Raw genomic sequence first — 13291 nt, 5'->3', positions numbered from 1 at the left:
CCATTACTCTACACTGCTCACCTTATTTATGAGTACAGGAAAATTAACTTTGTGATTGGTTGAATGCATTCTTCTTTTCTTTATAACCAAGCATAGGGAATAAATAACTATTATCTACAATTTCCTTAGAACCCCCCCCAAAAGACATAGCAAATATAATAGTTTTATGAACACAACCTTTGAGTGTTGATCTGTAAGTGTTATAAACATCAGCATTTGATCTATGTTTTTAACCTAAGAACCTATAGAGGTACTGAAGGAGTAGAGGTACTGGAGGAATAGAGGTACTGGAGGAATAGAGGTACTGGAGGAGTAGAGGTACTAGAGGAGTAGAGGTACTGGAGGAGTAGAGGTACTGGAGGAATAGAGGTACTGGAGGAGTAGAGGTACTGAAGGAGTAGAGGTACTAGAGGAGTAGAGGTACTGGAGGAATAGAGGTACTGGAGGAGTAGAGGTACTGGAGGAATAGAGGTACTGGAGGAATAGAGGTACTGGAGGAGTAGAGGTACTAGAGGAGTAGAGGTACTGGAGGAATAGAGGTACTGGAGGAATAGAGGTAGTAGAGGAGTAGAGGTACTGGAGGAATAGAGGTACTGGAGGAGTAGAGGTACTGAAGGAGTAGAGGTACTGGAGGAGTAGAGGTACTGGAGGAGTAGAGGTACTGAAGGAGTAGAGGTACTGGAGGAGTAGAGATACTGGAGGAGTAGAGGTACTGAAGGAGTAGAGGTACTGGAGGAATAGAGGTACTGGAGGAATAGAGGTACTGGAGGAGTAGAGGTACTAGAGGAGTAGAGGTACTGGAGGAGTAGAGGTACTGAAGGAGTAGAGGTACTAGAGGAGTAGAGGTACTGGAGGAGTAGAGGTACTGAAGGAGTAGAGGTACTGGAGGAATAGAGGTACTGGAGGAGTAGAGGTACTAGAGGAGTAGAGGTACTGGAGGAGTAGAGGTACTGGAGGAGTAGAGGTACTGGAGGAATAGAGGTACTGAAGGAGTAGAGGTACTGGAGGAATAGAGGTACTGGAGGAATAGAGGTACTGGAGGAGTAGAGGTACTAGAGGAGTAGAGGTACTGGAGGAGTAGAGGTACTGAAGGAGTAGAGGTACTAGAGGAGTAGAGGTACTGGAGGAATAGAGGTACTGGAGGAGTAGAGGTACTGAAGGAGTAGAGGTACTAGAGGAGTAGAGGTACTGGAGGAATAGAGGTACTGGAGGAATAGAGGTACAGGAGGAATAGAGGTACTGGAGGAATAGAGGTACTGAAGGACTATAGGTACTGGAGGAATAGAGGTACTAGAGGAGTAGAGGTACTGGAGGAGTAAAGGTACTGGAGGAATAGAGGTACTGGAGGAATAGAGGTACTGGAGGAATAGAGGTACTAGAGGAGTAGAGGTACTGGAGGAGTAAAGGTACTGGAGGAATAGAGGTACTGGAGGAGTAGAGGTACTGGAGGAATATAGGTAGTGGAGGAGTAGAGGTACTGGAGGAGTAGAGGTACTGGAGGAGTAGAGGTACTGGAGGAATAGAGGTACTGGAGGAATAGAGGTACTGGAGGAATAGAGGTACTAGAGGAGTAGAGGTACTGGAGGAGTAGAGGTACTGGAGGAATAGAAGTACTGGAGGAGTAGAGGTACTGGAGGAGTAAAGGTACTGGAGGAATAGAGGTACTGGAGGAATAGAGGTACTAGAGGAGTAGAGGTACTGGAGGAGTAAAGGTACTAGAGGAATAGAGGTACTGGAGGAATAGAGGTACTGGAGGAATAGAGGTACTAGAGGAGTAGAGGTACTGGAGGAATAGAGGTAGTAGAGGAGTAGAGGTACTGGAGGAATAGAGGTACTATAGGAGTAGAGGTACTGGAGGAATAGAGGTAGTAGAGGAGTAGAGGTACTGGAGGAATAGAGGTACTATAGGAGTAGAGGTACTGGAGGAATAGAGGTACTATAGGAGTAGAGGTACTGGAGGAATAGAGGTAGTAGAGGAGTAGAGGTACTGGAGGAGTAGAGGTACTAGAGGAGTAGAGGTACTAGAGGAGTAGAGGTACTGGAGGAATAGAGGTAGTAGAGGAGTAGAGGTACTGGAGGAATAGAGGTACTAGAGGAGTAGAGGTACTGGAGGAATAGAGGTACTAGAGGAGTAGAGGTACTGGAGGAATAGAGGTACTGGAGGAATAGAGGTACTAGAGGAGTAGAGGTACTGGAGGAATAGAGGTACTGGAGGAATAGAGGTACTAGAGGAGTAGAGGTACTGGAGGAATAGAGGTACTAGAGGAGTAGAGGTACTGGAGGAATAGAGGTACTGGAGGAATAGAGGTACTGGAGGAGTATAGGTACTGGAGGAATAGAGGTACTAGAGGAGTAGAGGTACTGGAGGAATAGAGGTACTGGAGGAGTAGAGGTACTGGAGGAATAGAGGTACTAGAGGAGTAGAGGTACTGGGGGAATAGAGGTACTAGAGGAGTAGAGGTACTGGGGGAGTAGAGGTACTAGAGGAGTAGAGGTACTGGGGGAGTAGAGGTACTAGAGGAGTAGAGGTACTGGAGGAATAGAGGTATTGGAGGAGTAGAGGTACTGGAGGAATAGAGGTACTAGAGGAGTAGAGGTACTGGAGGAGTAGAGGTACTGGAGGAATATAGGTAGTGGAGGAGTAGAGGTACTGAAGGAATAGAGGTACTAGAGGAGTAGAGGTACTGGGGGAGTAGAGGTACTAGAGGAGTAGAGGTACTAGAGAAGTAGAGGTACTGGAGGAATAGAGGTATTGGAGGAGTAGAGGTACTAGAGGAGTAGAGGTACTGTAAGCCTCAGGGGAGAAATCCGTGAAATGCAACTCACAACATCTGAATGCCAAGCAAGCCAAATTAGCTCAAACATGCCAGCTCGCCTGTCATTAATTAGTGTTGATGATAAAAATTGCGGTCACAATGATATCCAACTGATAGGGCAACTGGAAGGCATGCAAACTGTCTCACATCCCCATAGAGCCCTGGTAAATCCTGTTTTCTCTCTCTCTCTCTCTCTCTCTCTCTCTCTCTCTCTCTCTCTCTGTATTGCTCTCTCTCACTCTCTCTCTCTCCCTTTCTCGCTCTCTTTCTTTCTCTCTCTCTCTCTCTCTCTCTCTCTCTCTCTATCACTCTCTCTTTCTCTCTCTCTCTCTCTCTCTCTCGCTCTCGCTCTCTCTCTCTATATGTCTCTGTATCCATCTATCTCACAACAAGTCCTCCTCCCTCTTTGTCTTCATCACTGTCTCTCCTCTCTTATCCCTCCATGTTCATCTTGATCCTGTCCTGTACTTCTTTTAATTTCTATTCCTGCCTCCCTCTAATCTGCTGCTGCATTGTGTGGTGGCTTTAATATGAAGTGTCTGACAAGCACTGCCTCTCTGTACTGTAATAATCCCGGATTACACATAGCTATTGAGTTCATGTGTTTACGTGTGTGTGCATTTTACGAGTGGGAACTCACGTGGGTATGTTTCTGGGCACAACTGTAACAATGTATTAATGTGTGTGTGGGAAAGAGAGAGGGGGGTGGGAGGAGAGAGAGCAAAAGAGCGAGAGAGCGAGAGACAGTGTGAGGGCATGCATATCCATTTATGTGTGGGCGCATGCATGGCCTAATCTTGTACTATAATCTTGTCTGCTGCCACTCTACATTTGTGTAGCCATAATCTCATGTGTTTGCAATGGCTGGCATCTGTACTTTCATAATCTGGTGGAGAGGTCTGTAACCCAGCCCTCCAGAAAGCCCAGAGAGATCAAATCCACGTTTTTAATACTGTTGTTAAGCCTCCAGCCCCCTCACTAACATCAAACCAACCCAAATGTCAGGTCCCATTTGTGGAAGAGGGCTGAACATATCTCTGAGAATCTGAATCAACAGTCTGTCAGAATTGTGATATTAAAACCTTGCCATGAAGAGTTGATGAAATATAATTATCAGAACCAGACAGTCTATGGAGAACATTCCTTATCAATACCTTCCAGAGTTGTCTGCAAGTTTAATCGATGAAACTTGCAACTGTATTCATGTATGCTTTATGGCAGCGAACTCAGTTTGATTTGTAGTACTTTACTCTAGGTGTTGATCACTTCAGATAAATTATGGGGCTTGAGGAAATTCTGCCTGAAATTATTCTAGCTGGTCCAAATAACTGAACGTTCAGTTCCTCTTTTACTGTTAAATCGTTAAATCATTCTGTAGACTAGCTGTTTGTTACACATGTTTACAAATCTAAAAAAACATCTTATTGAGCTTTGCTTCTTGGTTTTGTGTGAGCAACAGGTGAGTAAATGTCTATTATGTTGCTGTGTTATATCAATATATATAAACTGGGTGGTTCAAGACCTGAATGCTGATTGGCTGACTGCCGTGGTATGGCAAAACATTTATTTTTACTGCTCTAATTACGTTGGTAACCATTTTATAATAAAGCAATAAGGCACTTCGTGGGGGTTGTGATAGATGGCCAATATACCACGGCTAAGGGCTGTATCCAAGCACTCAGCGTTGCGTCCTGGATAAGAACAGCCCTTAGCCGTGGTATATTGGCCATATACCACACCCCCTCGGGCCTTATTGCTTAAACGTCTTCCTCTTACTTTTTGTGGTCACTCGGGAGCATCTAAAATAGTATGCCATTATACAGAATTTCTTCTTATCTGTATGCAAGTCTCAAAACTCTTGAGGGTTTCAGAGTCAAAATGCAGAATTTCCACTTCAGGCCAACATGCACTGCTGATATGCATTTAAGCTAATTATGGAAATATATTCTCACCTCTGCAGCAATAGTGATGGCTAGGTCATTGTAATGTACAGAAAACAACAAAACACCCATTTTCATTAGCAACAACTATATATCTTCCGAAAGTCTTCTTAAAACCAGCTGTAAGTGCGACACACCAATTAAAAATGAACAACCAACTGCATGTTCTGTTTTTAATCCTACCCTTAATAACCAGTAATTATGCATTCTTCAAAAGTCTCATGTGACTTTCCTGGACCAATTAACTAGTATGGCGGTGCTCCAATAAATCTAAGGAATAAGGTAAAAGGAGCTTTACTGTTCAACTTAAAGGACCTGAGTTGCTACATGCTGTACAGAAGGGTCTGTAGCATGCTAAAGTGATCTGAGCATGTGTTCCTTGTATAAATTGTTGAATTAATGGGGTCAATGCACTAAAGGGCTAGACCAGGAGATCAGGGATTCAAATCGACTGTACTCTCTAATGTCGGGGCTTTTGAGGAAGCAGACACTCAGCTCAGCCAGTGTGGTCTTCATATACTGAGTCTAATTTATCAATAATAGAGTTCTGAATCCAGTTACTATAATCCAGTTTCTCAATAGGGTGCAGTGTATTTATTGTGAACTCTGACTGCATACAGGACTGCATGTACGTAATACAGTCACTTATAAGAAATCCAGCTATGCCCTCCGACGAACCATCAAACAGGCAAAGCGTCAAAATGAGACTAAGATCGAATCGTACTACACTGGCTCCGACGCTCGTCGGATGTGGCAGGGCTTGCAAACTATTACAGACTACAAAGGGAAGCACAGCTGAGAGCTGCCCAGTGACACAAACCTACCAGATAAGCTAAATAACTTCTATGCTCGCTTCGAGGCAAGTAACACTGAAACATGCATGAGAGCATCAGCTGTTCCGGACGACTGTGTGATCACGCTCTCCGCAGCCGATGTGAGTAAGACCTTTAAACAGGTCAACATTCACAAGGCAGCAGGGCCAGACGGATTACCAGGACGTGTACTCTGAGCATGCGCTGACCAACTGACAAGAGTCTTCACTGACATTTTCAACCTCTCCCTGTCTGAGTCTGTAATATCACCATTGTCCCTGTGCCCAAGAACACTAAGGTAACCTTCCTAAATGACGACTGACCCGTAGTTCTCACATCTGTAGCCATGAAGTGCTTTGAAAGGCTGGTCATGGCTCACATCAACACCATTATCCCAGAAACCCTAGACCCACTCCAATTTGCATACCGCCCTAACAGATCCACAGATGATGCAATCACTATTGCACTCCACACTGTCCTTTCCCACCTGGACAAAAGGAACACCTATGTGAGAATGCTATTCATTGACTACAGCTCAGCGTTCAACACCATAGTGCCCTCAAAGCTCATCACTAAGCTAAGGACCCTGGGACTAATCACCTCCCTTTGCAACTGGATCCTGGACTTCCTGACGGGCCGCCCCCAGTTGGTAAGGGTAGGTAACAACACATCCGCCACGCTGATCCTCAACACGGGGGCCCCTCAGGGGTGCGTGCTCAGTCCCCTCCTGTACTCCCGGTTCACACATGACTGCATGACCAGGCACGACTCCAACACCATCATTAAGTTAGCAGATGACACAACAGTGGTAGGCCTGATCACCGACAACAACGAGACAGCCTATAGGGAGGAGGTCAAAGACCTGGCCGTGTGGTGCCAGGACAACAACCTCTCCCTCAACGTGATCAAGACAAAGGAGATGATTGTGGACTACAGGAAAAGGAGGACCAAGCATGCCCCCATTCTCATTGACAGCGCTGCAGTGGAGCAGGTTGAGAGCTTCAAGTTCCTTGGTGTCCACATCACCAACAAACTAACATGGTCCAAGCACACCAAGACAGTCGTGAAGAGGGCACGACAAAACATATTCCCCCTCAGCAGACTGAAAAGATTTGGCATGGGTCTTCAGATCCTCCAACGGTTCTACAACTGCACCATAGAGAGCATCCTGACTGGTTGCATCACTGCTTGGTATGGTAACTGCTTGGCCTCCGACCGCAAGACACTACAGAGGGTAGTGCATACAGCCCGGTACATCACTGGGGCCAAGCTTCCTGCCATCCAGGACCTCTATACCAGGCGGTGTCAGAGGAAGGCCCTAAAAATTATTAAAGACTCCAGCCACCCTAGTCATAGACTGTTCTCTCTGCTACCGCATGGCAAGCGGTACCGGAGTGCCAAGTCTTGGTTCAAGAGGCTCTTAAACAGCTTCTACCCCCAAGCCATGCGACTCCTGAACATCTCGTCACATGGCTACCCAGACTATTTGCATTGCACCCCCTCACCCCCTCTTTTACACTGCTACTACTCTCTGTTATTATCTATACATAGCCACTTTAATAACTCTACCTACATGTACATATTACCTCAATTACCTCGACTAACCCCGCACATTGACTCTGTACCGGTACCCCCTGTATATAGTCTCCACATTGACTCTGTACCGGTACCCCCTGTATATAGTCTCCACATTGACTCTGTACCGGTACCCCCTGTATATAGTCTCCACATTGACTCTGTACCGGTACCCCCTGTATATAGCCTCGCTATTGTTATTTTACTGCTCCTCTTTAATTATTTGATACTTTTATTTCTTATTTGTATTTTTATTTGTTTGAAAAAAAAAATTCTTAAAACTGCATTGTTGGTAAGGCTTGTAAATAAGCATTTCACTGTAAGGTCTACTACACCTGTTGTATTTGGCGCATGTGACAAATACCATTCGATTTGATTTGTATGCTCCATTAAGTGTGTACAGTTTGAGTGTGTGTGGAAAAGGGAGAGTGAGTGAGCGATAGAGAGCTGTGTATGAATTAGTTATGTTCTATGTGTATGTCTCTGGGAGTTGGCAAATGTCTGCACTTGTGCTGGCATGTCCACTGTGCCCTACTGGCTGCCAGCTGTCACTGAGTGAGAGAAGAGGATGGAGGAGAAGAGAAGAGAGGGATAGAGGGAGAGGTGGCAATGTGAAGACACAAACCCTAAGTCTCTCGTTCTCTCTTTCCTCTCATTTTTCACCTTCCTGATGACATCAGCAACAAGGCTGCTCAGAGGCAGATAGAGAGAGAGAGAGAGAGAGAGAGAGAGAGCGAGAGAGAGAGAGAGAGAGAGAGAGAGAGAGAGAGAGAGAGAGAGAGAGAGAGAGAGAGAGCAGACAGACAGACAGACAGACAGACAGACAGACAGACAGACAGACAGACAGACAGACAGACAGACAGACAGACAGAGAAAAATAGGGAAGAAGTTATGAGAGGAAGAGAGAGGAAGGGGGGAGAATGGTTTGACAGAAAGTTGCAACTGCCTATTACTGCTAATGCTAATATAAGGGCGGGGTAAGGAATGATTATGCATGGACACTGCCACTTCAGATATGTCTCAAGGTTTAATTAGAGTAAGCTACACAACTTCAGGGGACAAATAAAATATAAGGAGAAATCATATGAACAGAGAGCTAGTACCTGTTATGGCATCAAACCCTAAACTGAAGAGATATCCCAGAAACCACTGATCTTTATACCCAGGGCAATGGCATCCGGTATCACAACGAAGGTCATCCAATAGCGGTCCCAGAGTAACAATACTGAACATTGAGTAGTAATGTAATTAGCATATCATAGTACTGGTAAATGCAGATGCTGATTCAACTGATGGCTACGTTTATGCATGCAGAGGGACTCAGTGACATTTAAAGATAATAATAATATGCTATTATTCATTATGCACACATTTGCATCACTGTGTTTGCATGGGGAACTAGGTGTTCACCTCTCTCCGTTAAAATGCCCATATTCAGATGTCTTCACTGAGTAATAAGGACAAACGGTCCGAGAATAAATGTGGTTCCACTCTCTGTATAAATAGAAAAAAACAGGATTCTCTAAAAGACCCAAATGACACCAGGAAAACTCAGCCATAATAACACAGCTAAAATGGGAGGAATTTATATTCTGAGTCGGAGAGTTAAGAAAGGTACATTTGCATGAAAAATCAAGACCCATTCCCAAAGCGATTCATTCCTGCGTGCCTCCAGCCCCATTCTAGTATAGTCCATTTAGCGAAGGAAAGAAGGAGTGTGATTGATGGCTCATAATGATGCCTGCTGTTCTGCCACTCAATGGATGAGGTGCTGTACTTTAGCCATTGTCAATACCTGGGGAATTTCTCTCTGATTTTAATACCATCCTCCAACAGCCATAAATGATGCAAATGCCCATCTATGGAGGAACAGACAGAGGTAAAGGGGGAGAGAGGAGAGAGGGAAGGACATGGATCAAATGAGAAAGAGAGAAATGGAGAAGGAAGGCTGATGGGGTCCAGTAGAGAGAAGGGGCTCAGGAGGGAACTGAGCCTCAAAAAGACTAGAAAAATCATTACACTGCAACTAATACACCTACAGGCATTAAGAGCTGCTTTGTTGTGATGGAAAACCTTAAGAAGAACCTAAACTCTCACCACGTAAAAATGTCAAGGAAAAGCAATCTCACAAAGAATGAGTTCCTCGATGGCCTGTATGTATCCTTGTTTTCCAAAGCTAAACCTGTTGGGGCCAGTGTCAGTCAATCTCCCCGATGTGTTGCTGTATGAAATAACACACGTTGTTGAGTAAACGGGTGGGACTAGAGTTGAGTAAAGGGGTGGGATTAGGGTTGAGTAAAGGGGTGGGACTAGAGATGAGTAAAGGGGTGAGACTAGGATTGAGTAAAGGGGTGGGACTAGGCTTGAGTAAAGGGGTGGGACTAGAGTTGAGTAAAGGGGTGGGACTAGGTTTGAGTAAGGGGGTGGGACTAGAGTTGAGTAAAGGGGTGAGACTAGGGTTGAGTAAAGGGGTGGGATTAGGGTTGAGTAAAGGGGTGGGACTAGAGTTGAGTAAAGGGGTGAGACTAGGGTTGAGTAAAGGGGTGGGACTAGGCTTGAGTAAAGGGGTGGGACTAGAGTTGAGTAAAGGGGTGGGACTAGGTTTGAGTAAAGGGGTGGGACTAGGTTTGAGTAAAGGGGTGGGACTAGAATTTAGTAAAGGGGTGGGACTAGGCTTGAGTAAAGGGGAGGGACTATGGTTGAGTAAAGGGGTGGGGCTAAGGTTGAGTAAAGAGGTGGGACTAGGGTTGAGTAAAGGGGTGGGACTAGGGTTGCAAAAGTCTGGTAACTTTCCCAAAAATCCCAGAAATCCCGGTAGCGGATTCCCAGATTTTCAGTTTAATCCATCCCTAATCCAGGGATCGTCCAACTGGTATTTCTGGAAAACTGGGAAATTTACCACCCTAATTTATATTTAACCTTTATTTAACTGGGCAAGTAAGTTAAGAACAAATTATTTCTTAGAATGACAACCTAGCAACAGTGGGTTAACTGCCTTGTTCAGGGGCAGAAAGACAGATGTTTTTACCTTGTCAGCTCTGGGATTCAATCTAGCAATCTTTCGGTTACTGGCCCAACACGCTAACCACTAGGCTACCTGCCAACCCTATAAGGTCTACACTCTAGGTAGGACTGACACTGAGCAGAGGATATTTGCTGCGAGGCTGAAATACACTTTATATACAAAAGTATTTGGACACCCCTTCAAATTTGATTTGGCTAGTTCAGCCACACAGTTACCAACAGGTCTATAAAACCAAGCACACTGCCATGCAATCTCCATAGACAAACATTTGCCGTAGAATTGCCTTACTGAAGAGCTGCCTCTGGAAGCAACGTCAGCACAAGAACTGTTCGTCGGGAGCTTCATGAAATGGGTTTCCATGGCTGAGCAGCCGCACACAAACCTAAGATCACCATGCGTAATGCCAAGTGTTGTCTGGAGTGGTGTAAAGCTCACTGCCATTGGGCTCTGGAGCAGTGGAAGCGCGTTCACTGTAGTGATGAATCACGCTTAACCATCTGGCAATCCGATGGAAGAATCTTGGTTTGGCGGATGCCAGGAGAACGCTTCCTGCACCAATGTATAGTGCCCACTGTAAAGTTTGGCGGAGTAGGAATAATGGTCTGGGATGTTTTTCATGGTTCGGGCCCCTTAGTTCCAGTGAAGATAAATCTTACAGCATACAATGACATTCTAGACAATTCTGTGCTTCCAACTTTGTGGCAACAGTTTGGGGAAAGCCTTTTCCTGTTTCAGCATGACAATGCCTCCGTGCACAAAGCGAGGTCCATACAGAAATGGTTTGTCGAGATCAGTGTGGAAGAACTTCACTGGCCTGCACAGAGCCCTGACCTCAACCCCATCAAACCCCTTTGGGATGAATTGGAACCTCGACTGCGAGCCAGTCCTAATCACCCAACAGTCCTAATCAGCCCGACCTCACTTATGCTCTTGTGGCTGAATGGAAGCAAGTCCCTGCAGCAATGTTCCAACATCTAGTGGAAAGCCTTCCCAGAAGAGTGGAGGCTGTAAAGTGGGGACTAATCCATATTAATGCCCATGATTTTGGAATGAGTTGTTCGACGAGCAGGTGTCCACATAGTTTTGGTCATGTTGTGTATATATGGGCTTCAATCTTTAAACCACAAGAGAGCCTGCAGAATCGAAGGGATAGCCCTATGATTTATATTCCAATGGTATTTATCATCATTACACATTGATATTTCAGTTAGTTGGTTTAGTCAAGAAATGTAAATATGTATATTTGGGCTGTTGCTGGCCTGAACACTTGTAAGTGGGATATTCTAAAGGCGCTATGTGCCAGGTCGTCGAGCCTTTCAACCTTTACTGGTACCCCCATAGGGCCTGTCATAGACGGGAGTATGCCTAAAAGGATACAACAGTATCACAGAAAATGTGTTCCACTGACACAACCAACTTCATCGTTACCATGGTCTACAGCACCCTGGTTGACTGTCTTCTCCGCTAATATGCCGCATTAATAAATAAAAAAAAACGCGCGCAAACATAAACACACAAGGAGAATTTGTCACGCACAGGTAACCTACACGGGAAGTAACCGCTCTCCACTATCGCAACTTGTTCCTGCGGCCATTACCGCCTGTATAGGCGAAATTAAATGTAATTTAAACGTTCTATGGGCTATTCAAGTGTGCGTGAATTTGTAACCTTAGCCGTGGTATATTGGCTATATTCCACACCCCCTCGGGCCTTAGTGCTTAAGTTAGTCATATGGAAAAAGCATACGTTTGAAAAAATCGCTTGATTTTTTTGTTAATATGCCAAATGTGCAAGAGGCTCACCACATTTACTGCATTTGTGTATTTAGTAGCCTAGCCTACTTTATCAAGACAGACACCACTGGTAGCTTTGACTTGTCAAGACAGTCTATAAGCAAGCCTCACCCAAACTGATGCACAATGGAATAAGTGCAATAGCTAGGCTACTGACAATCCTCCCCTGGCAAAACGATCAACATTCACCTTACCGCCTTTACACCAGTCGTCTTTTTCTCCCAGGCTTTCTTTTGTGCGCCTCTCATAGCGTTGTTCAGGCAATTTGCAGGTTCGTCCCGATGCCCTCCAGAAGCAGACGAAACGACAAAATCGCCCTTGCTTGAGTTCCAAATTAAGTCGCCAGCGTCAAGTGTGGATCAGTCACTCACCATCATTATAATAATGTGCTGCCAAGTCTCTATCTCTCTCTCTTAGCAACCTACCTCCCTCTGCCCTTTTCAAATATCCTCCCGCTGCGACATAGCCTACAGTAAATGTGCAGTCATAATGGAAATACATTAAATAGGTTATGTCAAGACAGCTGGACCGCTCTGATCAACTTGTGCGTTAGGTGATAAGAATGTGTGATTACTCATTAACCGTCTTCAGTCCCTAGATTATTTTCCTCGAAGTTCTCAGCCCCCGTAATTTTTCGATGGCATAGCCGAAATTGCAATGAAACGTGATGTATTTACCCTCTTCATCTCTCTGCACTGACCATTGTCGCTGACGCTAGCTGGTAAGGGTTTCAGGGATGTAGAGCGGGAGAATAGGGTGGAAGGGGTGCTGAAGGAAAGCTGTTGAGACTGACTCTGCTGTTGCGAGGATGGTCAAAGGAGAAAGATGACTTTGTCTCTGCCTGAAAAGAGATGTGACCTCTCTCGCTCGCTCTCTCTCGATGGCTCTCTTTCTCTCTAACACGATGTCAAATGTGGTTAATCATTCCCATATCTATAGTATTTTCCTCCCACATAGACCTATATTTATTTATTTACGTGTGTGTACTTGAGTAAATTTGCGTCTGCTGTTTTCAGAAGGAAATTACAAAAAAGAAAGACACAAATGGAAAACATGCACACCATAATATCTCATTCATTCTGACCACAATGACCGACTTTCCTTTGAAAATAATAAAATACAAACTTCACATTGTAAACATCGGCATACCGTTCGAAAGAGGAAGGGCTGAAGGAGGGAAGAGTGCAGTTTGAGAGTATTGGAACAGGACAGAGCCGTTTTGGAGGATGAATGTGGATGATAGATTCACCAACATGGCGGTCAGTCAAAGCTGGAACAGGGTGTTTTCGAGGTTAACAAGAGGTTGGACATCTGTTGCAGTCCACTGATT

The 13291-nt window shown here is 44.9% G+C and overlaps 1 protein-coding gene across 1 annotated transcript in view; it reads right to left on the bottom strand.

The window, feature by feature from the left end:
* Window positions 1-12791, bottom strand: part of LOC110510000 (leucine-rich repeat transmembrane protein FLRT1-like) — a 57314-nt gene extending 44523 nt beyond the window's left edge. Inside the window, exon 1 of the mRNA XM_021591260.2 lies at window positions 12156-12791. The gene's annotated coding sequence lies outside the window, so the exon portion shown is untranslated. The remainder of the gene's footprint in view (window positions 1-12155) is intronic.
* Window positions 12792-13291: the final 500 nt, after the last annotated feature.

This window comes from Oncorhynchus mykiss, chromosome Y, assembly GCF_013265735.2.
Source record: "Oncorhynchus mykiss isolate Arlee chromosome Y, USDA_OmykA_1.1, whole genome shotgun sequence".
Classification (NCBI taxonomy): domain Eukaryota; kingdom Metazoa; phylum Chordata; class Actinopteri; order Salmoniformes; family Salmonidae; genus Oncorhynchus; species Oncorhynchus mykiss.
The sequence above is the reverse complement of the archived record's forward strand: the minus strand, read 5'-3'. Positions and strand labels throughout refer to the sequence as shown.